The sequence below is a fragment of the Pezoporus flaviventris genome, unplaced genomic scaffold (assembly GCF_033815535.1).
Source record: "Pezoporus flaviventris isolate CSIRO_AGI_PZ_B2104156 unplaced genomic scaffold, CSIRO_AGI_Pfla_v1 ptg000001l, whole genome shotgun sequence".
NCBI lineage: Eukaryota > Metazoa > Chordata > Aves > Psittaciformes > Psittacidae > Pezoporus > Pezoporus flaviventris.
In genome coordinates this window covers 15,321,084-15,348,852 of record NW_026892549.1, presented here as the reverse complement: position 1 = coordinate 15,348,852, position 27,769 = coordinate 15,321,084, and the positions used below count along the sequence as shown (strand labels likewise).

General features: G+C 40.4%; 1 protein-coding gene across 5 annotated transcripts in view; it reads right to left on the bottom strand.

Moving 5' to 3' along the window:
- The window catches only part of LYPD6 (LY6/PLAUR domain containing 6), a 64,996-nt gene that overhangs the window by 28,305 nt on the left and 8,922 nt on the right, over positions 1 to 27,769 (bottom strand). The window contains exons 1-2 of one of the 5 annotated variants that reach the window (XM_061445519.1): positions 7,808 to 7,902; positions 7,209 to 7,460 (exon numbers count right to left, since the gene is read on the bottom strand). The exons of 1 other annotated variant lie outside the window; for it this stretch is intronic. The gene's annotated coding sequence lies outside the window, so the exon portion shown is untranslated. Of the gene's footprint in view, positions 1 to 3,482; positions 3,656 to 7,208; positions 7,903 to 27,769 lie in introns of those variants that run through there. 3 more of the 5 variants (XM_061445518.1, XM_061445536.1, XM_061445524.1) reach the window with 3 other exon arrangements.

Genomic DNA, 27,769 nt, shown 5'->3' with positions numbered 1-27,769 from the left:
AAAGCTGTAAGAAAGAGGGCTTCATCAGACATGAGTCTCATGGTCTGCTCAGAGCAAGACACACCACCAGCTAGTTTGCTGTCAAACTGGGTCATACTCAAAGATTTCTATTTCATCAGTTCCAGAAAGCCAGAGCTTTCAAAACCAAGCAACAAAGATTGTTGTCTGAACACCAAACGAAATAACACCAGATGTTATTTCCAGATAAAATATTTTAGTGTATATAAAGGTCTACCTTTGTTAAGCAGATACTTCTTTGTTTAACAGCGCTCTTGGCTGCCTCAACTGAAATTTGCTCAATAAAGCAGTACCACAAAAAAACACTCATGAGAACAAAATACAATGAGAAAGTTTTTTCCCTTTTTACCACTTGAATATCAGATCTAGAACAAAGGTATACTGAGGTAGAAGCTGCTTAAAACTTCTTTTATGTGGGAAAAAGAAAACTATATTATGAATTATTAAAACATTTTCAACCACAACCCCCTCTGTACCTTATAATATGTTATAATAGTGTACGGTTTACACAAGCTAAACTCTTGTTGAAAACAACTTAATAGCAATGAAACTTTCACACTTAGCTGCTTTCCTGACACTGATAAAACAACTTTAAAATCTTGAATACCAACAAATACATACTTGTATATGGAAACCAACAAATTATATGTATACACATACATATATACAATACATATACACACACATGTATGCATGCACACACACTCATCATTCAGCAGAGACACAAGGTAAAACAAGGAGGACAAGTACACTCAGTCTTCTCTTGTGTTGGGGGGAATCAATAACGTTTTCACTTCCCCCAAGCCACTCTTTGTTGTTGACTCTCTTGGATGCTCTGAAACACCACTATTACTACCCACCAAATTAACTTATTTGGAAGCCATGTAAACCTACCCAAAGTCACAGCCGTTATCCCAATGATGCAGGGTTCAAGTTCAGTATTTACAGTTGGCTCCAAAAGATCTGTCCCTACCCTACACTCACCCACTCCTCCAGCGCCACTCAACACTGTGACCAGTGCCACCAACTTCACCAGCTCCTCTCTTCTTGCTGATGAAAAGCCTTGCTGGGGGCTGGAAGCTCCTTAAGAGAGTGAACACATCTCAAGAGATATTAACTCTTAGTATCTACAGACTGGCATCTGCTTCCTCAGCAGTTTAGCCTCAAATGTTTGTCTGGAAACTGTGCTCTAAAACTAATAGGGATTTCTGCAAAATCCAGCCCTGTACTGCTTTAGCTTTAGACTATTGTCATATTAACACAAAAATCCCAGGAAAACAAGCTCCCTTGGCTAAATATTTAAGGCCAGAAAAGTTTGGGAATGCCTTTAATCACTAGCATCAAAAAAAATCCACAGCTCAATAGCTGTAGTAAAAATACGTAAAAACAACTTAAACTCCATTAAATATTTTAGCATACAAAATACCACAATAATAGTATTAGCAAATTGGTCATGAAAACCCACTAATTCTCGTGTCAAAGCCATCTTTATCTGAAGGTTTGCCTACTTTATGAAAATTTAGACAGTCTATTGTATTTCATGTATTTAGACCTACAGAAGTGCCACAAACCTTACACGGCAACACTCAAGCAAATACGAGATGGGTATTTATATAATATATATGAATCAAATCTAAATCAACTGCCTGCACATCAGAACTATCAAACTGATTATCCCGCCAATCAACTCAAACCAAGTGAGCATTGCTGTAATTTAGGGAAACCTTTTCAAGACAAACACAAACATTGCATGTTTCATCCCTTCCAATGTGCATGAGAAACAGTTAAATCACAACATATCAGCTACCACCTGGGCAGATACTGTTTGTGCTTATAGCATTCAAATAAAGTACATGCACTCACCAGAATTTGCCAGTTGAAAAGGTTCACATTTCTGTGGAATGCTGGAATTAAACTGCTGTTACTTTGGTCAGTGAAAGCCCATGAGACTGTATGACTTTAGCAACAGATGTTCGGAGTGATATCTTAAGATGCTAAAATTCTATCAAGCACTTCCATTATTCTGGAGACACAAGCTATTGTTTCCACTCACATCAGTGCTATTTTGGGAAAACGCCTATTCACACAATTGCCCAAACTGGGTTTTATTCAATTATTCAAAAATAACATCTGAAATAGTAGCCTAACTCAATCTACTTCATTTACTTAAAAAGTTACCCACATCAATATGAAATAACAAACAAATGAAAATATGCACATGAAATCTTGAAGCTAGCAAACAGAAATCCAGTCGTTTAAGTGAAGAATATTTTGTCTTGATCATATATACATAAATATGTATCTTTATGATATAGCTTTACTTTCTCTTCCAAAGCACAGCTGTACACACACATTATTTACTCATACTTTATTATAATTTAAAAAAATAAAAATAAAAAAATAAAAATCTTTTCCATAACAGTAATGTGAATATCATGGCATAAAAGCACAAGTTGCAGTCACCAAGACTGTGATTCAGCACAAATGCTGGAAAATAGCATGGACTCACATTGCGAAGTGACTGCATCTGAAAATCTCTGCATGAATAAAGGAATGATAACAGTGCAAGGGAATGGGGACTGGAGTTAGCGATTTCCAACTACTGAGTTGGAGGGTTAAAATAAATATACAAATAAACAATAATTTAACCCCCCACTAACACACCAGCAGTTTATAAAACTCCTCATTGAAAGAGGGTTGCTTTTTTTTTTAAGGAATTTTTTTAATTGCCCTGGGGCACTTAACAGCTGTATCAAATAAGCTCAAAATTAGGCAGGGTTATGGGCCTTCAGCATTTCTGAATACAAATCACCATGAAAATACCCCGTTTGCGTGACTTCCAGTTTCCAGAATTATTTCATTCACTGCACTATAAACCAATTTCTGAATCCAAATAATCTGCTCTGTTAATCCGTTTACATATTTGCACAGCGTATGCCTTAGTATGGAAACTCCCTTGTCAGTGCAAACCCCAAACATTTTGTAACCTGCCTAATGCTGAAATATCTACATCAACATTTTGCTGGCCAAATACCTTCAGTACTCAAAGGAATCATCCAACAGCTAGTCAGTCAACTGCCTACAAGTCATAATTCGTCTGTACAACAGCTAATGAGATGAAAGCAGATACACACAAAAGCAGTAGGTTGACTGATACAAAGTAATTGCAGGCAGAATTTGATGACAGTCATTTATGTTATTCTATTACAGGAAAGGCAGTTGTATAGGAAGAGAATGAAAGGTCAGATGAAAGCCCCAGAATTTAAATAGAATGCTAGAGGAATTTTATATACTATATGAACACAGAAAAGGAAAAGGGACACAATAAAACTTTTAATTATAATTGACTCTATTCCTCCCATCCCTGCCTGTCAGGTTTAGCAGTTTATATAGCATATTTAGCTATATAAATAAACACATTTAGCTGTTTCTATAAAGCCAGGCAAGCCTCCACAACAGCTTACTCAGAAATACATGCCAATGGACGAGCACGCAGGATATTCTATGTCCTCATCCGAAGTACACTCTAATGGCCGACTTCAAGGTTTCCATGGAGAATTTTCTGAGTATTAAAGCAAAGTAAAGTCCTGGCATGAGGGGCTGCTCCTGCTGTGTGCATCTGCAGCATCGCTTCTGAGACCCATTCTTAACGCCTGCCTTGACACTGCTGTGAGCCAAATAAATAGCAATATTGTGGATTCAGACTGAATCGCACTCTGCAGCACTGAAGAAGGTTCTGAACTGGGGATCACGTAGGCACAGAGCTTCATAACACTCAAGTGACACACCATTTATAGAGAACTTTTCCCTTTTTTAACAAATGCCAAATGATAAACTGAGATTTTATTCAGTATATGAATGTAAAAATTATTTAAGCAGCTAACAGTGGTATACATCCTGTGATGAAGCAGTCCTGCCAATGTACATACATCCCTACTGTAAAACCCTCACAATTTCCACCACAACTCTTTATAAAAACTACATCAAAAACTATAAAGTACAGTGTACGCACAACAGAACTAATACAGATACTTATGGAAAAAAATGATTATTGCTGCGAACATATGGTGACTTAGGGATAAGAAATACGCTCCTCTCTGAGTAGGTTACACCACACAACAAAGAACTCACAGGACAAAAATGGGCCTCTAAGGTCTACTACAGCTATTTTAATACATGGCAACCAGGAAAACTATGAACAGTTATTCACTTTATAAGAGAAAGAAGGCTTTCCAACAAGCAGTTTCCTCCTCTGAACTAACCTGACCTCCCAAAAAATTCATAAAATCCAAATTAATTAAAACCAAAACAAAAAAAAAAACAACACGAGAAACAAAACAAAACAAAAACAAAAACCCCCAAAACACCAACATGGGATACATTTGTGCTCATGTGCTTCCTCACCAAAACCAAAATCTATAGTGCACCAAAGAAGTACTGACAATTCTACCTTAATGCCTGTGCTATTCTTACTTAGTAAATATCTTCTTACAAAAGGAAGATACCTATCAGCAATCAAGATATGCCGTGTTTTACCCAGGGACCATATCAGCCACCCTAGAATTGAAATGAGAGTTCGTTTTCAAGGCAGATGAGTTCATTTTAACTAAATACATCTTACTGAGTTTTATCAAATCAAACCATCAGCTGCACCGATACATACTTCCATCTCTACTGGAGAGTTCACCATCACCCAAGTTTGGCTGTTGTATCACTTGACCCTTATGAGTTGTTCGACCTATCCATCGCATCAACTTGATAGACATTAGGTGCAATGTGTAAGCAAGAAAAAGGAAGGGGTGAGGGCTACAGCTTACTGCAGTCAGCTTCATACATGACTAAATAACATTTTGAAGGAAGTAGAGCAATTATTTTAGCACTCATTAATCCCCTATACTTGCTGATCAATCCAATTTCTAATGGTAGTGGGAAGCCTGAACAAATCAAAGGATTCAGATTTGGGGTATTTTTGGAAAACCCCAATCCTACACATGAGCAAAACAAACAAACAATTTAATTTATTCTGTTTCCAAACAACATTGCAACTTATACCTTACCTTTTATACCAGAGCAGATGAGGAAATCAGACTCAAGATCAGTCACACAAATGTCAGATAATTAAGCAAGCAGATCAATTGCACATAAATAAAGTTTTGGATTGACAGCAAACAATCTTCTACTCTAAAACCATCAGGATGAATTTTCAAATGTTTTTATGTGAGTACTGGCCTAAAAAAATACAGTGGAAACCCCAAGGGTCAGATTCCCTCCGTGCTGGCACCTCCAGGGGTTAGACCCAAGGACCAGCCCAATTAAAAGCCTGTCCTCCATGTTTGCATAACTTATCAGTTAAGTGTTGGGAATCATTTTATCTGATTAGTCCTAATAAGCTAAATCACCATTATTATCACAGTGATCACTCAGCCATAAGCACCTCACCAATGATTTATTTTTACCTTGTTCCACAGTAAAGCAAACACGGATCTAGTGAAGAAACCTCATCCTGACACCTGCTCTCTACCAATGCATGGAGCTCACAAGCTCATTGCTTACTAAAGGGGAAATATCTGTCTTTATTTCAGTTACCTTTCTTTAAGCACTTGTTACAGAGCGGATGGCACCATTACATTTCCATGCCAGAAAACCAAATGTGCAGGTCTGAAATCCTTTGGGGCTCTGCAGGCACAAAGCTGGAGCAGGATGCAGGAGCCAGTCTGAGCTCCTGGCACCACTGTTCAGCAGCAGCCCCAAGCTCTGGTGCATCGAGATAGTCCTATCTCTGTGCAAAATAGGGTTTCCACAGCAATAAAAAAAAATAAAATCAACAAAGGTCACTTTAAAGGTATGTTAACAGTCATGCTGGGGATCTCCACCCAGTTCACACTGAGATCTTTGTTATTTACTACTAATTTCCACAGAACAAGCTCTCCAAAGCAACACATTGGGGTTTGGGTTGTTTTTTTGTTGGTTTGGGTTTGTTCAGGGTTTTTTGGGTTTTGGTTGGCTTGGGATTTTTTGAGAGAGGGAATATGTATGCTGTGTCAGTTCTACCCATAAGTAGTTCACAATCCACAGTAACGATCAGCCCTGTGCTCTGGCATGGACTTACAGTGAATCTCATACAGGCAAAAAAGACAATTCACAGCCCCTCCGTGCAGCCTGGGCTTCCGATGCTAAAAAGTCAACAAATATACACCTAACAACATCTAGTATTACACACAACAGATACTGCTGCAGGTAGTCCCACAATTTGGGCAGGTTCTCATACCTGTCAATATCCATTACCAAGTAAATATAAAAGAAATCAGGTGGAAATACGAAAGAATTATACTGCTTGCTCTTGTAGTGGCAAGTGATGTAGTGTTTTCAATCACATGAGCTATGAAACGTAATTTTAACCAAGAAACTGTTAATATTCCCTCCAAAGAAAGGGTACTTTAGCAGAAAAGAGCTCTTGCACTAGCTGCAATTGAAAACACAACTGTTTGAGTAAGAAATTAATTATTTACACAGTGATTTTTTTTAAGTAACAAGGAAGAGTGGGAAACTCTTGCACCAGCGATGTGGTTCTCATTCGCAGACTCACAACACAGATAATGATTCCATTTGTTTCTGCTTGGAAAACAATATGTAAAGAACTATGTATTCATAAGTAGTCTCTCAAAAAAATGAATAAAAAAAATTAATCACACCCACATTCTCTGCCAAATCCAAACATCCCCACTGGGGAGCAGGGCAGGAGCAGACAGATAACCGTGTCTTGCCCGCTCCATCACCCCACCTTGCAAAAAGCACCCGGACAAACCGCTCCTGCGGCTCTGCACCCAAGCGAACCCTCCCTGATAAATGAGCTTGCTGTAGGGCAGTGTTGGGGGGGGGGGGGGGGAGAGATGTGGTGGTGCTCTCACCCCAAAATAAGTGCGCAGGAGGGGCTCACCAGATTCCCCCCAAGTCTCCCCCAGCAAAGACAGGGTCCAGTTTTGCTCTTTTATCGAAGTGCCTAAGCCATACTCAGTACTGAAATAATGCAAAAGATAGCTAAATGAACGGGAAATGTTCAGGTTTCCCTTCCAAAACACACAGTGTGTTTTCTTAAGGGCATGTGACTTTTATACAAGAAACTCACTTTTTTTTTCAGTAATAGAAAAGTTAGAAGAGTTTTGGTAGAATATATATAGAGAGAGATGTACCTTTGCAGCAAGTCTTTCCCGGCTTGTCGTTCAGGGGGTTTCCATCACACCCTCAGCAGAGCCAGCAGCTGGGGGACCCCAGGCCCGGCCCCCCGCCTGCGCTCCCCGGCCGGTCGCTGCCTTCTACCGCTGCCCGGTTCCCATCGCCCAGCAGAGGGACCTCAGGCTGCCGGCTCAGTGCACTTCCCTCCCGGGGCCAGCGGCTACCACGCTGCTCGGTCATGGAACAGATGTGCCCGCTGCAGCTCTCCGCTGTTGGAAAGGGAAGATTAGGATCTTCGCTGGGCACGGATTGTGCTGAGCTCTAGCTTTCTTTCATGTTTCATTAAAAATTAGATGCTGGATTATTTCAAGCATAGACAGACCCATATCAAACACGTATGCTGTTATTCTACTCTCTTACACAAATCGTCTTTGTTTCAGAGAGAAAATTATCTATGGACAATAAAGCGTAAATTCAGAAACACGGCAAATTAGCAGCCAAAAGGGGAGAGGAATTGTAGCGTGGCACAGCTCTGCCCTCCACAGTGAAAAGCAAACCGAGCACCCCACCAGCACTGTTCAAATATGAAATACAAACACCCTGGCTGCAGGGTTACCTTCTTCCCGGCAGCTTTTCCGCTCGGAGGGGCTGACACCGCTCTTCACAAGGGTCAATAGCGAGAGGTTTCTAACTATCTGCTCCAGCTGGGAGTGTCTTCCCAGTGATGAATCATGCTGGTTTTCCCCAGCATAATGTTACAGAGTGCTTTACTCAAGCAAAATCCCATATATGTGGCTGCAGGTTTTGATCCCCTGCCAATTTTAAGTGGGTTCTGTTATCATTAAAAGAAAGTAATTACATATATCTCACTATATTCAAGTCTGTTTCTCAACAGGCTGAACATAAATACCTATGTGTATTTAGAGAAGAATGACATCACATTTTAGCTCAGTTAAGTGGCTTTTAGATCTGTCTCTGAGAACACAAAGTTTAGATAAAACATTGAAGAGGAGCTGAGACTTCCAGCCATTTGTTTGTATACTACTGTAAAATTTAGCAACACATTTTAATTCATTTTGGTACATTAATTAGCCATGCAGAAAACATTCAAAACAGACTAAACAACCATTAATAAAAAAAGCATTAGTATTAAATCAGCACTGGCTGCCAGCTGAAAGCTGCTAATCAAGCCAGGAATGCTCTTGCTGATGGGAGAAGCTACACAACCTGTCTCACGCTCCCATTCTGCACTCCCATACACAAATCAGGGCAGGGGCTCCAGCAGGAGCCCGGCATGACACCACCGGTCTTTCCTGTTCCATTCTGCTCCCGTTTCCTCTTTTCCTTTTGCAAAGTTTATGGGAATATCATCCACAAAACATAAGCTCATTCAAACAGATCTCCAGCACAGCCAAAGATGTTTTTGTCCACTGGGTTTTGAGCCCTGCTACATGTGCACTCCTATGTCTAATTTATTTTTTTAAGAGTTACTCTGTTGCTATAACCATTGCACACTCACTGGAAAGGCTGGAAAGTCAAGCCCAGTCTTTGAGCTGAGCTGATTCTCCCACTCTGCTCTGGTGAAGCTCCACCTGCAGTACTGCACCCAATTGCATGGGCCCCCAACATAAGAAGGACATGGAACTGTTGGAGCAAGTCCAGAGGAGGCCATGAAAATACTGGAGTATCTCTCCTATGGAGACAGGCTGAGAGAGCTGGGCTTGTTCAGCCTGCAGACAAGAAGGCTCTGGGAAGAACTTAGAGCAGCTTCCAGTGGCTAAAGGGGCCAACAAGAAAGCTGGAGAGGGGTTTTTACAAAGGCCTGTAGAGATGGGACAACGGGAAATGGCTTTAAATTGACAGAGAGCAGATTTAAATTAGATATTAGGAAGAAGTTCCTCACTGTGAGAGTGATGAGGCATGGGCACAGGTTGCCCAGAGAAGCTGTGGCTGCCCCATCCCTGGCAGTGTTTAAGATCAGGTTGGACAGGGCTCTGAGCAACCTGGTCTGGTGGAAGTTGTCCTGCCTGTGGTAGCGGGGCTGGAACTAGGTTGTCTTTACGGTCCCTTCCAACTCAAACCGTTCTGTGATTCTATGAATTACCTGCTTATAACTTACCTACACAGCATCTTGCTGAGGTCTGTTTTCCTCTTAGGATTACTATAGTATAAACATTAATTTTAAAGATTCCTTAGGGTTTTGCATGAAAAATACTATGTAATGGATCACTGAGACCCAGGATCAAGGGCCGACCTCCTTAGGCAGACCACTGTATCCCACAAGTCAGATAAAAGCTGAAAGAGGACTTGAAGAAGTGATTGGGAAAGAACAAGTAATAAAGAGGTCCAGGAAAGCCTTTAGGGAACTGAGGAACAAACTTTTGTGTGAGCAGGACAAGATCTCCTTCCTTGCCATGCTGCAGAACCAGAGCGGCTGCTTATTTCTGGCTGATGAACTGCTTAGGCAGGTGATTTGAAAGGCATATGCCAGCTCTGGGCATAAGACCTTAGTCAAGGCTGGGTGTGGAGGCAGAAACTGGTCCTGAGCTGGCAGTGCTTGGATGACGATGACAGGAGCCAGAAAGCTCATGCAAGAGGGCAGCTATGGCAGCCCCTATTGGATACAGGGCATTGCTTGGGCCATGGAAAGGCATCTGATGACTTTTACTCCTTGGTTCACAGATTGTATCAGGTGGTGGCTGTAAAACTGGGTGCAGCAGACCAAGCATTCAGTGGTCCTCTATGGATTGAGATGATAGACAGCCTTAACCCCAAAAATAAGTGGGTAAAAAAAGAAGTCTCATTTTCAGGCGAGCTAATGAGAAAACAAGGTTAGAAGAGTGGAACAGTGAGCACTGCTAACAGAGGGTGGACAGTGATTCTGGGACACTGGCACAGTGTTCATAACTCAGCTCAAAGATCGAGCCTCAGAAGAAAAAAAGGATAGCCTGATACACAGAATTTAATTATTTTCATATTTATTCCTACAAATACCATTACTAGGAACAGAGTCATCTGGTTGAAGCTGTCAGTGGTTGTGAATCATCCCATCCATTGCAACAATACAGACAAGGAGCTTACTGAAGGGAAGACAAAACAAGCAGCAAGGTTATGAGGCTGCATCTTGAAGATGAAAAGTTTAAAAGGACAGGCAAGAAATCTATCAACAGTATCAGGATTATAAGGGCTGTAAGTCTCGTGAAGGTTACAAAAGCCTTGTGTTTTTGTAGGGAGATTGTGAGGTCGGAAAGTCTAATTGAAAAGTCTTTTATATGAATCAATTTATGCCAACTCACTCCATTAGTATCTGTTAGAAGGTATGTCTACCTGATTGTATGTGCAAGCATAGTTATTTCAAACAGCCTGGAAACGTCGTACATAAAACCATCATTAAAATAACTTGTAAAATTATTTAAGTTATTAAATAAATCGTAAAGCGTTTTAAGAGTCCCATACAGACTTGAGTATTAAAGAAATAACTTATGTTAACCATAAAAAGCTAGGTAATTTACTGTGAAAGACATTTATTTATTCTCCTAAGGAGGATTGCTCACTACAGACAAGCATCATCTGCACCCCTTTGAGAGTCTGAGCACTGACGTGATATTTAAGGCAGGCTCATGAGCAGTAGTTAACCACAAGTAAGTGCTATGGTATCTCACACCAAGTTAAATTAGGGAACCCTGAAGCATCAAAGGCCAGCTATTAATAGCTATTATTAATTCTTTAGTTTAAAAGATTACATGAAAGAATTAACAATTGTGGACAAAACCAGCTGGCAACACTAGTTCCGTTGATAGCAAATCCTAGTTTTGTTCTTATGGTGAATGAATGAGTGACATCTGGTCCTTCAGAAATGGCTGGGGGCTTTTGAGGAGCTTTAGTGTTATGTCTCTGCTTTTGTGCACTTGTGTAAAAATAGATTTAAATTTTCACATATCTTCAGACACTTCCTAATTGGTCAGGAATGAAAACACATTACTATCTTCAGTATCTTCAGTACAGCCCTTGGTTTCTGTGCCTACATTCAATGCATTTTATTCATCCACTTGTTTGCAATGGTTTATGAATGATCACTTCATAGCTGGGGAACACGAAAGCCATTTCTTTAGCTGCATATAGCTTGTACAAACAGCAGTGTGCATCTGTGGCTCTTAACACTGTTAGATTGGATTCCTCAGATTCTCCATAAACAGTAGGAAAATAACTAAACTGGGGCTACTATAATTTCATTCTCTGTGTCCATCATGACCTAATCTAGTTGAGGCACAAGGCTGAACTTCTTTGCTTCTGTATCTCAGAAGAGTACCTCTCCTAGGAAGTGTACCTCATCATTACTATTTATAGTTCTCCACTACCAGCATCAGAGATAACATGTCTGTCTAAATTAAATTTTGCTATGCCCTTTTTAAAAAGCTTTCTGCCAGTTTTAGTCACCTTTATATCTTTGCCAAGAGCACCCAGCATTTGGTGGTTTTGAAAGAACGGCTCAGTTACTGCAGTAGCAGACAGCTCCCAGAAGGCACACTGCCTGTTTTCTATAACCTGATTGAGGCCAAGGTTTTGGAAGAGGAAGTGTAAATCATTAACCTTAAGGCTTGGTGGAATGAGGGCTGGGCATCCATGTTCAGGCTGTACGAAAGCCAGGGCATAGCAGAGATGCTCACACACTTAACACCTCTGAGCAGGCCTACCAGCCCCTCTTCTTCTGGCTGTTCACCATCTGGGGCAAAAAGACTACAAGGAGATGGTGAAACATGATGGTGCTTCCACATATCTCAAGTCTGGATATGCTATAATGATTATTTTGCTGCTTGGTGGGAACAGAACCTTCACATCTTCAGAGATATAGGAGAGAGTCTTGATACAAAGTTGTCCAAATCTCCACCTATCTTCTGCTTCCCACAGACCTCAGGGAACTGTGGTGTTTGTGTGCTGACCCCAGAAAACACAACTCCAAACCATGAGTCTCAGCAGGAAGAAGTTCAAAATCAGTGAAAGGATATTAAGCGTCACATCAAAGGAACGCGATTGAATGTATTGAGCTTTAAAGCTTCAAGTTCAGTTACTGACAAGATTCTACCAAATGGTCTTATTCGGTGGTAGATTCAAGGACAATACCTTGGTGACGTATTCCAAGCTATCGGTGTTTTATAATCATAATGCAAATGTTAGACTTAGGTTCCTGCATGCCCCAACAGTCCTTTGTTTCATATGGAATTAGTGGTATAATTAACAACATTTAATAATATTCAACAGATACTCATAGACAGAAGACTGAATGAGCAGTCTAAATGGGTGCCTTTCTGCAATAGCAGCAGTACTGAATTTTCCAATTCTACAAAGAGAATTAAGGTAAATACTTATGGAGTTACTGGTCTCCAGCATTTGGAAATTACTTTCCAGCGGTAAAACTGGGAACACGGTATTAAGTCACAACGCTTTATGAAGAACAGGACATGCAGAGCATTCTTAAATCCTTCATTTAAATTTAGACTGCCTGGATCACTTGAAAAGAGCAAAAACTCTGATCAATTATTTCTTTTAACTGTATCCAGTCTTACACCCTCATCACCAAAGCAACCTCAAAAAGAATAGGATTTCATACCGGTTCAGTATCCCTTAACTTACACTGGTAACTCTCAAATACAATTCCCTTTGGACATTCCTTTGAGAAAGCACGGCTTAATAGAACAATATATAACACCTATCTAGTATAAGAAAAAGCCTTTATACCTCAAATAAAGAATAAATTATTAGAAAGGATAAGGTAGGGTTTACAGAAAGATAGGCAGCTATAGAAAAGTTGGAGAGAAAAAGTAGGAATGCTTCAAGGGCAAGGGTGTAACAGAACATGGAGAAATAAACACGTGGGGAAGGGGAATGGAAGATTTAAGACAATTCAAGGTTAGGTGACAAGGGAAATCCCTATATCCTCTAGGACCTGCTATTGTTTGACTGACAAGAAATAGATTACTTAGCCGATGCAGGGTTCTGTACCACAGCAGAAGCATGGACATGCCCCAGATCAATTTCTAAGGTTTTAGGCCATAAAAAAAGTGGCCAAGTCAGTAAGGAGCAAGATAGAAGCTCTGGCCATGCACCAACCTCCAAAATACCCTCATGCAGCTACGTAACTCTATTTCCTATCAGAAGCATTAAACATGTGTGGCATGTTTTAACAATGTGCTTCACAATTTATAAACTACTGTTTCAGCATGCCCATTGCACGCATCAAGAACAATATTTCACCAAATTGCTTACAGTGTGTTTTTCCTTTGCTGCCAGGTTTTGGTAGCAGACATCTCAGTGCCAGGAAGAGAATTCCAGAGGTGGGTATCAACTGCAGAAACTTCATCAGGAGCCTTTCTGACAAACAAGGATGCTTCATAAGAAAGGGTACTTCTGGATCAGTGGCAGCCATAAAAAAAGCACAGAACCATGAAATAAAAGATTTAAATAAAAGGGGGGTGCAGGGAAAGAGTCAGTAGAATTATAAAGGGGTTAATTTTATTTTTTTCCTCACACACATGGGTTTTTTTTTTCCTAAGAGCAGGGAGAAAAGTGACAGGCATGAAAGAGATCCTGATTGCCCATTATTAACTCTTAGTAGCACCATTATTTTATTTACTAGAGTGAAAACTAATAGGGAGACTAATGAGAGGTTTGGTTTGAGGCATTGTGGCATTTCATTACAGTCTGGTGGAAAATTGGAAATGAACCTGATAGCTCTGTAGTCCATTAACTCTTCTCTCAGACCTGTGTGAAAATGCAAACACACATGCCTGTACTCAGCCATATTTGCAAAGAGACTTCCTAGTAGTTTTTCTGACCATCCCAGAAGAGAACTTCTTGCCATTTTTCCTCTTATTCCTCACATTGCAGTATTACAACATTAAAATTCATTTACCATCAACACAATAATAGTTGCTATGCCTGCCATGCCTTTGATTTGGGTCTGTCAAAGCACAGCACAAAATGTAATTAATTAAGCCTCCCATTACTCCCGAGGTCAGTAGTGGGATATAGCAGTGTCACTCCTCCCCCACATGGCACAAATAAATGTTAATTCCCTCAGTAACCTGCTCGGTAAAGATAAATGCTATCTGCAACCAAGAGACAGGGAGAAGATAGAAAGCAAAATGCAGTATTTGATGGGATTGGGCAAGAAAATCAACTTCATTGCATTTGCTTGATAAGTATCTTAGAAAATCCAGTGTGAGTGAATATAGAAATAGCACTGCTCAGATTCTAAACAATTTTCATGGATACATTAAAAAAAGAGGAAGCAAGCAGGTAGTATTTCCTACAGTTTAGGGTGATATAAACAATAAAACTATTTAAAGTGGCTGAACAGTAACGTCATTTCTTTTGCAAGGAATTATACATTTACAGAAGATGAACAACACATCTGCTTCTCTCCATGTGCTGCATGCTTGTGCATCCCTCATCTCTGACAGTGCTCTAAAGTCTTTTTACTGCTTGATGTTTTCATTTATTGTGGGGTTTGGTAAATAGAAACCCCACAACTCTGTTTTGGGAATTAATACCTACATTGTTAAAACAGCACTCTTTATCCCTCCTACCCATGTGTTTCTGTTTCTTCCTTGAACTTAAAAAAAGAGCGGATGGGCTAGGGTATCTCATTGCAGATCCTGTTCATACAAGTTTGTGTTTGTACACCACACTCTAGGAAGTATCTAGGTTGTGTGATAAATAACCCTGCATTTTCACAAAATTACCAAACTATATCGCTTTGGTTGGTTGTTTTTTCACCATTCCTTCTAGAGCAGAAAGCAAAACTACTGCTACCAAGTGCAGTCTCTTTGGGCAGAAGTTACATGAGGAGCATCTCTCTGCTTGCAAAAGCACTGAAACATTCAGATGCAAAACTTCTGAGCATTGCTGGAGATGATCCTTCTGGTTTCACAGGAGAAAAGATCATCTGAAGAAGATTCCCAATAATTTCTGATAGTCTTAGCTGGATATTTATAATGGGTGGGTCCTTAATGAAGTACAAGGGAAATACCTGGGTTTCAGCTCTCAGTTTGCCAGCACAGAAAAAAATAAAGAAATTAAATTTAAAAGTAAATACCAAAGAGGGCTCAACTGACAAATTTTGTATTCTTCCCTCAGGGAAGAAGTCTTTAAGCAGGTGCAGAGATAAGCAGCAAAAGGCACAACAGAGTGCTGCAAACATGACAGTGAAGAAAGAGCAAAAGTCACATGCAAATGCAGTTGCACCTCCTTCCCATGGAAATTGTGTCAGACTGCATAAACGAGCTGAGCAAAGAAAACAATGCCATAAGTGCAAAATATCGTCCACACAAATTGAACTGTAGTATTTTCCTTTGACCAAACATCAGTCTGTGTTACTAAAGTATCACAGTAATTATTCTGCTGATCCCTGGTCAGAAAGCTCTGAGGATGTGTACACACATTTGCTTCAACTCTTTCTCTTGGACTCTGAAAGAGACTTGTGCAATTTTTAACCCTAAAGCATTCTGCAAGGTTCTGGGAATGGGAGAGATCTCTGAACCCCACATCCAGCATCACACATGTGACCTTTTCGTTCAGAGACAGTTCCAGCCTTCATTAGGACCATCTGAGTTCACAGTACCCCAAAACAAGGAGCCCTTGTTCAGAGAAAAACTGGGCACCTAATGTTATTAAGCACCTGATCTAAAGCCCACTGAAGCTGAATTAGTGCAAGTCTCCCACCAACTTCAGTCTTCATTACACTATAGAAAAACCAACCAAACAACAAAAACCAAACCTTAACAAAAAACAAAACAAACAAAACAAAACAACTAAACCAACCAAACAAAAAAACCCATCCAAACAAAAACTCAAAAGTCTCTGTTCCCCACCCCCCACCCCCACCCCCCCAGTTAACTCCATCAATAGTTTAATATTTTTTTAATTATGAACATCGTCTTGGGGTTTGCTTCTCACTTTCAGGTCAAACTTACTGGATATCTAATGCCAGCAGCCTAACCGTATTGCCTGCTGCCCTTGTTTTATAGATGGAGTTGCTTTCCAGCTACATGTCTTTTTTGAGCTTGTATGTTAGGGAGATAAAATATGAAATGGTGGAATGACAAGCAGATTTAACAAAAGTTTTAAAAATACTCAGCTGTAATTGCTCACCCTACCATACTGGCATTGGCAGAGCTGTGATGTTGCCAAGTTTAATATACAGGATGAAAAAAAAAAGCTTTGATTTTAATAAAAAAAGGTGTCAAACAAAAGAAAAGGGAAAAGCCACAGGAAATATTTTGCATGTCTTTATAGTGAAGATGTTAATGGTCCAAAGTAACATCTGTGTTCTTCCTACATTCTTAAAAAACATAAAATATATCACTTTCTGATTATGCTAGCTTGCTTTGAAAGCCCACGGCAGATTTATTATTTCCTTTGGAAAAACTGTACTTTGTTCTTCCTACAATATCATTCCCATCAACCGTAGCATGCCAAAAGAAGCTGCTTTGGGAATAAGCCAAGAAGACTGAGACAACGTGGTATACTCTAAGCACAGACTATTTATGGGCTATGAGAGAAAATCCTTTTGTAATTTTTGAAGCCTGCGTTTGGTGCAAGTTAATGAGAAAGTTTGAGAGACTGAGAGGTCTCATTACGATATGTCACTCCAAGATTGCATCTTTGTTTCCCTAATTTTCTTTTAAGCTGCTCCCAAGCTGGCTAAAAAGATTCTTTATGAGAGAGAGGATGAGATAAATGTTGAATGCAAAGATGGCCAGTCCAGATTTGATCCAGTTATTTCATTCTTGCAGTGAGCTGGAGTGAATCAGCCTACAAGTCGCTGAGAACAGAGACTGTCAACAGCTATAAAACCCCAGCTGTATTTTTCTTCCACTCTACCAGCATCTTTTTGGGCTGAGTACAGTGTTTCTGGTTATTTACAATACTGTGCACATTGGTACAAATTTATCCTCCCTTCTGTTTGGGATTTTCTCCCTTTTTTTCCCCCCAGGATCTCAATCATTACTCCAAATTATTTACTAGGTGATCCTGAGCAACAGCTGTAATTGTGTGGGTTATCTGCAAGACTGTTCCCACTGGCCACAGCTGGTTTGCTCAGTAAGCTGCTTCACAGAGCCATCTACCTCCGTCCTAAATGGGAGACTGCAATGAGTTGACATATTTGGGATAATTGCTTCATCACTAGTAACAAATATTTTCTTCTCGTGGTATTTTCATGTGATTAAAAAAAACCCTTTGAAGAGAAGCCATTTTCTAAGTGGGCACAGAAAAACCTGTCAGATGAAAATCAGAAAGATAACCAAAAGAAGAGTTTGGTGTGCAGTGGGAAGCCACTGCTACAGCTACTGATTAACTGATCAGCTCTAAGACCTTTGTGTTAAGTGCCTACTTACAAACACATACAACTTTAGATATTAATTAAAAATAGATGCCAAACAAATGTATAAATAATGCTTCACTGTTTGTCCAGTGGCTTCATGGGAGTGCTGGCTCCACTCTTGCAGCCGTCACCATTCTTGGTGTTATTACAGCAGTCTGCACCAGACTGCTAGCACTGTAATTCATTGTATGCTGTGATGTTCAAGCAGGTTACTGAAGTTATTTCTTGCACTTGCCTTTGCCTATGCATGATTCCAGTAGGTCCCCTTTGTTCTTGTGCAACTTGTTCTTTCAGAAGTGCAGCTCTTTGCCCAAGTGGTCTCAACCCACGGGACTCACTCTGTGCCCTTCCCCTCCCTTCTGTCTCCAAACTACTAACACACCAGTAGGAAGTGTTCCCAGGGGACAATGAACCTCACGAGCACAGTTATAACCCAGACCACTCAGTCGTCCCCATTTCTCCACTCAGATCCCAGGGACCCAAGAACAACATCCCATATGCATGCCTTATTTTCAATAATGAGTACAATACTGCACATACCTGCCAAGAGCCATAGCTGTTGCAGACAGCTACGACTGTTTTCTGCAAGCTACTTTCACTTCTGGAGCTAAGACTGAACTAAACTGGAGGGGAACACTCAGACATTATTTTCTGAGTAGAATTGAAAATGGTCGAGTTCAACCTACTCCCTCTTGAAAACATTTCTGAATACTCACTGCAGAACTCAGATGCTAATCAAACACTTGCATTTAGTGATTTTCACACAGGATTAAGGACCCGGTGTCAGCTACTTCAAAATGCTCACACACTCTGGCTTTTGGCACGCATGTAAAACCATCCAAAAATACTACCAGATGCCACCCGTCAATTGTCAAATAATTTAGCTTTTCTTGTACTCAATTAATAATAGCATTGTCTAGGCAATATTAAAATTAGGTCATGGGATTAGGACTGTACCTAGGTGTCTCCATATCTAGTGGGTGAACAGGCAGTATTTTAAAGGATCTATAATGAACCTGAAAAACAAACACAACTTCTCCCATCTGTTTATTCCTCAGTAACCAACGTATGCTAACAGCCATGGAGCCAAGCAGTCTGCTTCTCCACAGAAATCAGAGGAGCTGTAAAATTGCATCAGTGTAAAGATAAATGCCCTCACCTGGGAGAGACAGGGATCCACAGCGAGCAGAAAAGAATGTAAGATGAGATCTACCACAAACGCCACAACGATAGTAACTGGGCAACACGTGAGCACTCCCCAGGCTGCAAAACTCAGGAAACCACAACTGAAATCCAGCCCCCTCCCCATGGGTGTGCAAAATGTTTGCAATCCGGCTGCCAAGTGCTGCTGTCCAACTACTTTTAGATTCATTGGCACACATGGGTATTTTTTAGAATATTAAATGTGCTTGTGTGCTTCTTCAAGTCCTGAAAATTCAGTTTTTTTTTTCTTCAAATCTTGGTTATGAGTACCAAAGATGGAATATTTTTATTTGGGAGACAGTTTTTTGTTGGTTTTGTTTAGGATTTGTTTTTTTCTTTCCATATTTTTCAAGCTCATTAGCTATCACTTCAATGATTCTGTTCTTAAAGCAGCACAATGACAATTGACCGTGTCCAGACCATTTTCATCACAGGTATTTTCATCACCAATATCCCTTCATTTCACACAAAAAAATTACTGCCACAAAACTCCCTGTTCAAGAATAATTAATGCTCTGATAAACAGCATCAGCCTTGGTTCAGCATTGGGAAAGCCAAGCACATTAAACAAGGCTGCATCTGTACAAGGATGAGGATGCCTCATTCATGGCCATAGAGCTCTGTAGACTTTCTGCTATGTGGGCACCAGACCACAACTGGAACATCCTCTGCAAACAGCACATCTCTGCACACCTCAGGGAACATCTCTTGCTGCTTGGACAGTGCTAAACTTTATGACAACCAGCTGTCCTAGCCCCTTTCCAAAAGGGTGGGACACTGCAAATAGTGTTTGAGAGTTCTAACTTGGTTTTCCAATTCATTAATGAATACTTTATCTTGTTAATCTGAAAAGCAATAACAGTCTTTAACAGTGGGGGTAGGACGAGTGAAACAAAATTCCTTCTAGTCAGGAGCATATTCTGCTAATGCAGCATGATTAATGACAAGGGTGATATTATATTAATGGCAAAATTTATTAATGTCCACTTTCAAGATTTCACAATTAATGCCATTCTCCTGGACTACAATTTAATGGACAATTTCCCAGACTTCAAGAACAAAGCATAGCCAGCTGGCCTTTCCATGGACAATGGACATTCCTGCAAAGGTAGTTTAGGATTATGCATTTCAAACATCTGAAGGACACCTTCAGTTATCCCTAATAACATCCCTCTTGCTGTTGCCCTTCAGACAGCTGCAGAGGAGCTTTTGCTCAGATATAGAAAATCCCCAGTTCTGACCTCTCCTGCAGGTAGGTTGTCCCTCTTGCAAATCATCCTCTACCATTTTGAACTACACAATATTTGGCAGTCTGTGCAAGTGCAAAATAGCCAAGGCATTTTGATGGTTCAGAATAGTGTCCTCTCCAATGGGCTGCATGTATAGATTTCACTTAATTTTTTTCTATGTAGTGAAAAAAAAAACCAACAGTTCGCTGTGTTTTCTCAGCTTCAGTAGGACAGACGTCAGTGTTCAACCCTGTACCTAAGCCAGAGCTTTAATTTAGGATCTCTGTTCCTTTCAGTGATGGTGTTTACCCCTCCAGATCACCAGATCTTTTGTCCTCCATGCCCAGCTTATCTAAAAGCTGCATTTTTCAGCTGTGCTGGCTCTGATCTGGGGAGCCCTGTGACACTCCTGTGCTCTCCAGCAGCATCTTGACAATGTTTCTGTTGACTTTAGACTATTTGCTTCCAGTCTGCCAAACTTTGTTCCTCTGAGCACAGATTTTTCTCTTAAGCTGTTCTTTTCCAAAACTTAGCTTGCTCCTATGAAGACATTGGATCCGATTTATCCAAAATCTTCAGTGTGTAATTTGAAGACAGGGGCTCATAATGTTCTTCAGTCAGTACTCTCCTGAAAACCCAAGCCTGTGTTTCTCTTCTTTCTTTTTCTGCAGTGCTTGTTTTATCACTGGCAATGTGTGACTCCCACATGCCTAATGTACACACATCAGCTCAGTACCTTCGCTCTTCTGCGCCTCTAGAAATAGGTTTTCTGACATTCTTGAATGCAATTGCATCCTTCTTTTGCTTTTCTAAATCAGCAAACTTCTCTCACTCAGGTTATGTTGTCAGCTGTAGAAGCCAGGTCTACCTGGGCTAAAGCCCAGAGCCCTTTATGGATTTTAAGTGGCCGTAAATACAGTAATCCACAGCAGTTTTCTTAAAACAAAAGCCTATTTTTTAAATACAGCGAGAAAAAGGCACGACAGACAGCAAACAAACGCCTGCTTTTTGTTCCCAAACTTTACACAGCCTGTCACAGATAGGTCCTACGTTATCCTGACTGTAAAACAGGCAGTCATTCAAACCTGGCTGAGTATTTTAAAGGGCAATGCTTATAAAAGCCATATTCTCAGTATGAGAAGATCAGTAAGGGAATTCTTCCTCTTTCATATTCATAAAGTTGTAGCATTAACAGATTAGTTACATGTGAATGGGAGCAAAATCAAAGACAGCAAAGCTAAATCCCTCAGGTGTGTACACATGGGCCTGGGCAGGTATCTACTATGTGAAGAGCACAGGAAAACTATGCAGAGTCTGAAGGCAACATGAACAAACATCAGGCAGGATCAAACCAAGCAGAACATGCCGAACACCATTTGAAACGTCTCAAAGCCACGCCGTATTGGAGGTGCAGTGAGTCCAGAGGAGTCAACAAAAACGATCAGAGGGCTGGAGCACCTCTCTTACAGACATAGGCTGAGAAAGATGTGATTGTTCAGCCTGGAGAAGAGAAGACTCCAGGGAGACCTTAGAGCAGCTTCCAGTACCTAAAAGGGCCAAAAAGAAAGCTGGAGAGGAGCTTTTGACATGGGCAGACGGGGGTAGAACAATGGAGAACAGCTTTAAACTGACAGAGGGGAGATGAGGAAGAAGTTCTTCCCTGTGAGGGTGGTGAGGCCCTGGCACAGGTTGCCCAGAGAAGCTGTGGCTGCCCCATCCCTGGCAGTGTTCAACGCCAGGCTGGACGGGGCTTTGAGCAACCTGGTCTAGTGGAAGATGTCTCTGCCTGTGACAGGGGATTGCAACTGGAAGAGCTTTAAGGTCCCTTCCAACCCAAACCATTCTGTGAATCTATGATTTTATCCCTGGAAAGACAGATACAAGGAGAAACTGCAAATCTAAATATATTTTTTAATGAGAATTTTCATAAAGAATCAGCTCTGAAATGCTTTTGCAAAACCTACTTTAATGCTGTGTAAGCAAACTTTAGCCATCTCACTCTGTGTACTAAGCCATGAACTACTTTGTTTGAGGAACGATGTCTTAGTTCGATGATGTTACCATCATTTGCTGGATTTGAGGAAACAGAGATGGGTCTATTTCATGTGTTCAGGGGTCAAACCCACAGTGTGAGGAATGTCAGAGATGATGCCTTAGCACTCAGACTTCATCCAGACCAAAACTGTCGGGTTTTGCTTTGCCACCTTAGAGAATAAGATGTCAAAACGGAATCAGCAGAATCAGTATTTTGGTCCAGCATATTGCTAGATACATTAGATGCAGTTTCTGCAAATGGTTTTCAGTATTGCCAGCACTTAGGAAATCTTTTAACATCCAGCAGCAGACCTTGCTTCTCTCTCTGGGAACTGAAAAATGCTAATTCTCACCCACACCCCCCACACCCCCCTCCCGATACCTTTTCCTGTATAAATGTGGAAAAGAGCACAGTCCCGATTTTCTCAGACCGAGAAGGACAGCCTATCTAATCACTCATTTTCAATCTCTGAAGACCAGCATGAATAACACCATTGTTACACACGTATCAGTGCCCAACACTAGGGTTACACTGCTTTTGGAAAGGAGTAGCCTTTGGATTGCCCCTCCCTGGCAAGTATCACGTTTGGTTTTTTAAAAGGCATAACAGCACACCGAGCAAACACCAGAAAATGAATGTTGCAACACTTCAGCTTATATTCAGAATAAAAATAATACCATTTTGACTAGCTAGCAAACAAGTAAAATACTATCTTACCTCCACTTAAACAAAATAGCCCAGCCTTCCATTTGCACTATCTCCTTGCATTTATCAAGTTTAAACTAACAATGGGAATACTGAAGAAATCCTTCAAGCAAACACAGAGCTATTGAGCTGCTATGGCCTATCAAGGATTCTATCAATCTTAATGTCTAATGCCACATTCTTACTCGCTTAGATTTCAACAGATACCAGAAAGAGTTGAGCAAATTTTATGTAATTGCTGTGCACTTAAGAGCTTCAGAGGAGACTGCATTTCACATTTAGTTACTTTACAAGGCACAGACCCACAGTACAGTGCACAGTCACCTGCATCCACCTTATCTAACTGTCAGGATAATCTCAAGGCCCCTGTATCAGTCATGCAGCATTATTTGACCTTCAGTTATAATATCCAGAAAAGAAAAAAAGGCAGAAAAAAAACAGTCCACAAAAATTCTTAGTATCATACTTCACTGGATCTTCAGGCAAAACTCATGTTACTGCATTACGGCTGGTGACAACCAGCTCATCAGAGGGAGCAGTACAAAACTAGCAAAGCTGCTTTTCATGGGAGACAAATTACTCAGTCTTTATTTGCACTGAGAAATACATGTTCATGCTAGTTCTCCTATTTGAATTCAGCCAGGATTAGTCATATCATTAAAACTCACAAAAATCCATTCTTAATGCATTTCTGGCAGCTTTAGCAATAAAACTACAAGGATTTATTAGCAATATAAATGATTATGATCTTTATTCGCCACGGATAATATTTTCAAGCATCTATACTGACTTACAGCCTATTGACCTGAAAATTTGGCTTTGACATGTTAGCCAGGGCTTTTAACGGTATTGTAAAATTCCTTTGGAATATAGGTGGCTTTAAAAACACTGCTATGTACCTACTTGGAAATCTGCTCCTAAGAAGCCTGTCTTTCACTGACAGTGAGAGAAGTTCAGCCACTACCTCTCATCTCTTGATTGGAAAGGACTTTGTTGTCCCAGAAGTTAGATTCTTAATGCCATGAGTAGCCTTGCCTGCATGGTGGCACAAAGTTGGCTGGGATGACGTCCAGCTTATTGAACACCCTGGAATGGATTCCCTCAACACTGCTTTTGATGGTCAAAAATTCAGGCCAAGGCTGTTTACACTATTAAATGCTAAAGCTTTGGCAGCCTAGGTGCCTTCTGATACACCCCCATAACACCTCTGACACAGGAATTGTGTACTTTACAGAAGAGCAAAGACAGAATTACACAGTGCAATCGTGAAAAAACCCTAGGAGTTACCCAAATATTCAAAACACTTGGTTTCGTGGTTTGTTTTTTTTTCCCTCAGATCTTCATGATGGGCAAACCTTTTCAGTGTTATTTTATTAGCCATGGCCAGAAGTCTGATTACTAGTTAATTCTAGGGAGTATAGGGGTTTAAGCAGCTGCTGAAGTACACACAGTTCTGGAGGGTATCTGTGCAAGACGAGGCTATACACAATTACCTCTGGTGCGCATATACTGTGTAATCTGGCTAAACTGACCAATAACCAACTCATAATGTCTCATAAAAGTCGGTGGCACAAAAAATGACACTATGACTTGCAGTATGGAAAAATAAATGCAATACAAAGATTATTGCTATTTTAATGATACCACACATAGATGTGTCGTATAGGGGTACTTTCTGGTTAAAAATTAAAGTCATGAGAAAAAAAAACAAAAATGTATTTTTTTTTCTTTTAAAACCAAAGGGATTTTCCTGCACAGCACCTATCTACAGTTTATTTTCTGAAGTTTTGCTTTCCTCAGACGGATCCTTTTGTTTCACTTTGCAACTATCAGGGAAACTTGAGTATTTCTAGCCTAAGGACCCCACATAAATTCTTCTCTCCTTGATAGATGTTTACCTCCAACTTTTGCACAGGAAAAAAAAAGCCACAAATGAAGTTCGCCTGTCCCTTGGTCCTTGCTATCATAGATGGCCCATGACAGATGTCATGGAAATAGTGCCTGCAGATGACATCCTACAAAGACTTCTGTAGGTTTCATTTAAAGTTTAAGCAAACAGAGGCTGCAGGTTCCCTCAAGGTTCATCACAAAGAAAACAAATATTATAAAAATTAGAACTAATCAATCAATATATGCAAATGAGGTTTAGAAGTGAAGAGCAATGACTCTGTCTCTCTACACCAGTTCTGGACCCCTGTATCTCAGATAAGCATGGGTTGCTAAAGGGGTACCACAGCTTGATACCACAGTCACTGGCTGCCCAGGCCATCACACACATGGGGAGGAGAAGCACACAGCTAGCCTGGAATAGGGCAACAAGACAGTGCAGGCAGGTCAGATGAACAAGCGATACTCTGAAAGGTATTTGGGCTCCATGTCAGTCAACAGCAGCCTAGCTTTTAATGGAAGCTTCTTCTCTAAGGCAAGACTAATAATGTGTCTCAAAAACACCTAAGGCAGTTTGCAACAAAGTAAGAAAGAAGAAACAGGAGATGTTACATGGGGAAATGTTAGATAAGTACTTTCAGCACTCACAGGGCCTTTGGTGTGAGCACCAACTTTACAATATACTCTGTAAAGTTTAAAATTAGCATATAATAATTACTAAATGAATATTGAAAGCAGAAGCTAAATACCTTCAGTAAGACTGAAACATAAAGGGAGCATGTTCTTCACTATCATTAAGGTCAAACAGGTTTTGCTCCCCAAATGCAGGTAGAGTGATGCAGAGGCTTTTATCCCTACATTACACAAATGGAACAGAAAATCACATAAGGAACACACGCAGGTGTTGCTCACATCCCAGTACCATGCCTAGTCATGAGCCTTTTGCATCCTTATCAAAACCAGTACAAGAGCACTTGACCTTAATAGGACCACAAACACTTTGTACCTTTGTTATCCAAGTGTGATCTGTGACTAATTTAGCTAAGCTAAACATATCAGAATATTTTCATTTCAATTACAAGGCCTGAAAAAAATAATTTAGTATATTAGCTTCTGAATCCTTCCAGCTGCTTATTCCACCCTATTATTCTCTCATCCACATCGCTACCGTCTTTGGAGAAGGACACTCCCTCAGCTTTCTTTCAAAAATAGAATAACAGAAAAAAACCCAAACCCCACTGCAATCCAGCCTCTGTTACTATCTCCAAAATCATCTACCTGGGCTGGATTCATACCAGAGAGATTTACAGGACTTAATGGCAGCAAGGGCTGGAGGTCAGTTAAGGAAGCTCTGAAATTACTTGCCTTAGGATAGCAAATTCCACAGCAGTCGCAGCAAAGCACAGGCATAATGACTGCTTTGAATGGGGTGATGACAGATGGATAAAAGTTCTGTTACACACGCAGCACCAATGTCCTTGCATATGGTCTGATTTTCCTTTTGATAACTTCCTTTCTTGAATGAAGGTGTCTCAAGAAGCATCGTTAACTGCACTCTGTTCAAATCTGAATCAGATGTGCCTTGTCAGTGCAACCACTGTTGCAACTGGGATCTACAAACTATCTTAATACTATCCCTCTGCCCTAGCCAAAATGGTTTTAGGTTTCAAACCAAACTGATACCCTGCAGTTATACGATGAAGCGCTGAGCTACTGCAATTTCAGTAACCAAGATTGTGCTTTCATCCTTCTCTATACAGAAGATTTCCATAAGTCAAGTTTGCTCATGCTACTACTGTTTTTTGCCTTTCCTTCCCAAGTTAACTCAGATTTCTCTGTAATTGGCTTTTCAAGAGTGTGGCTGCCCCTTCCTACCCCTGCGGCACGCTGTGCAGGAATAGCTCAGCAGCTGCAGTCTCACCATGCTTCCTCACTACTTCTCTTTCCTGCTCTCTCCTTACCTGTGCACTTCAGCAGGACTTCTCCATACCTACTTTAGATCATTTTTCAGTGAGGAAGGCAGTGAAACAATGCTCCCCAGTGAAACATCTTGCTGGCTCTCTCTGAGGATCCAGGAGATGTTTAGGCTTAGGATGATACCTGACACTCTGTGATGCACCATGGAGTACCAACCTTGCCAAAAACTACAATCCCCTACTTACACCATCCTATTTCACTCCCCACAGCAACCTTTACCCTTTTTGTATCAACAAATATAGAGAAGGATGGGGGAAAAGGTTTAACACTGACTTTGTGTTTCAAAAATCAATAGCTCATTTCCTATAGAGCCACATAATCACCCTGTATTTCCAACCAACACAAGAAAGTGTGAAATATTTTACAGATAGCTTATTCTAAGTTTAATAAACTTATATTAAGCCTTTTGGAAGCATCTACTATAAAATGGCTAGCACTGTAAGTTCTTGTGTTGTCTTTAATTTGCTTTTGATTTTTATAGTCAAAAATACATCCCCCCCCCGAACAGTATTCTCAGTAGTTTTCCTTTGCCCACAGCCACCTAGCAATTTTCTAAGGCTACTAATTACTTTAAAAGATAATAGCCTATACATACAGAGTACAATTTTATGATAGAATGAAAAAGGCATGTTATGCTTACAAGACAATGCAAAGGAGGAAAGATGGAAACGAGAGATTTCCACTCTGGGGGAATTAAATGGGACCTCCTTAGGATGAGGCCATGAGAAAAATAAAGGGAGAGCAGAGACTTCTTAGGGAGAGGAGAGACTCCTTCAGTAAAGAGAGAAAAAAATAAGCATCTCTTTCAGAAAATGAAACGGCCAAAGAAGAGCTAAAGGATTTTATCTAAAGTTTAAAAAGGGACTTGTGTAAAGGCATACATAAAGGCATGCTACCTCAGTAAGCAAGGCTGCACAGTATTACCTCTATAGTGTCCATTTCCTGAGGATCCAGAACCACCCTAAAATCTTATCTAAGTCTATGCATGTGTGGGGTGTTAAGAGGATCGCCATGACTGCACTCTGAGATACTGAGATGGGTACAACAGAAACATTCCTGCTTTACACAGCCTTTAGGACATGATGTTATGAAATACACATTAACAAATACTAAGAGCAAGGAGACTGCAGAAAGGCAACTTGTGAATATTCAGTGTCC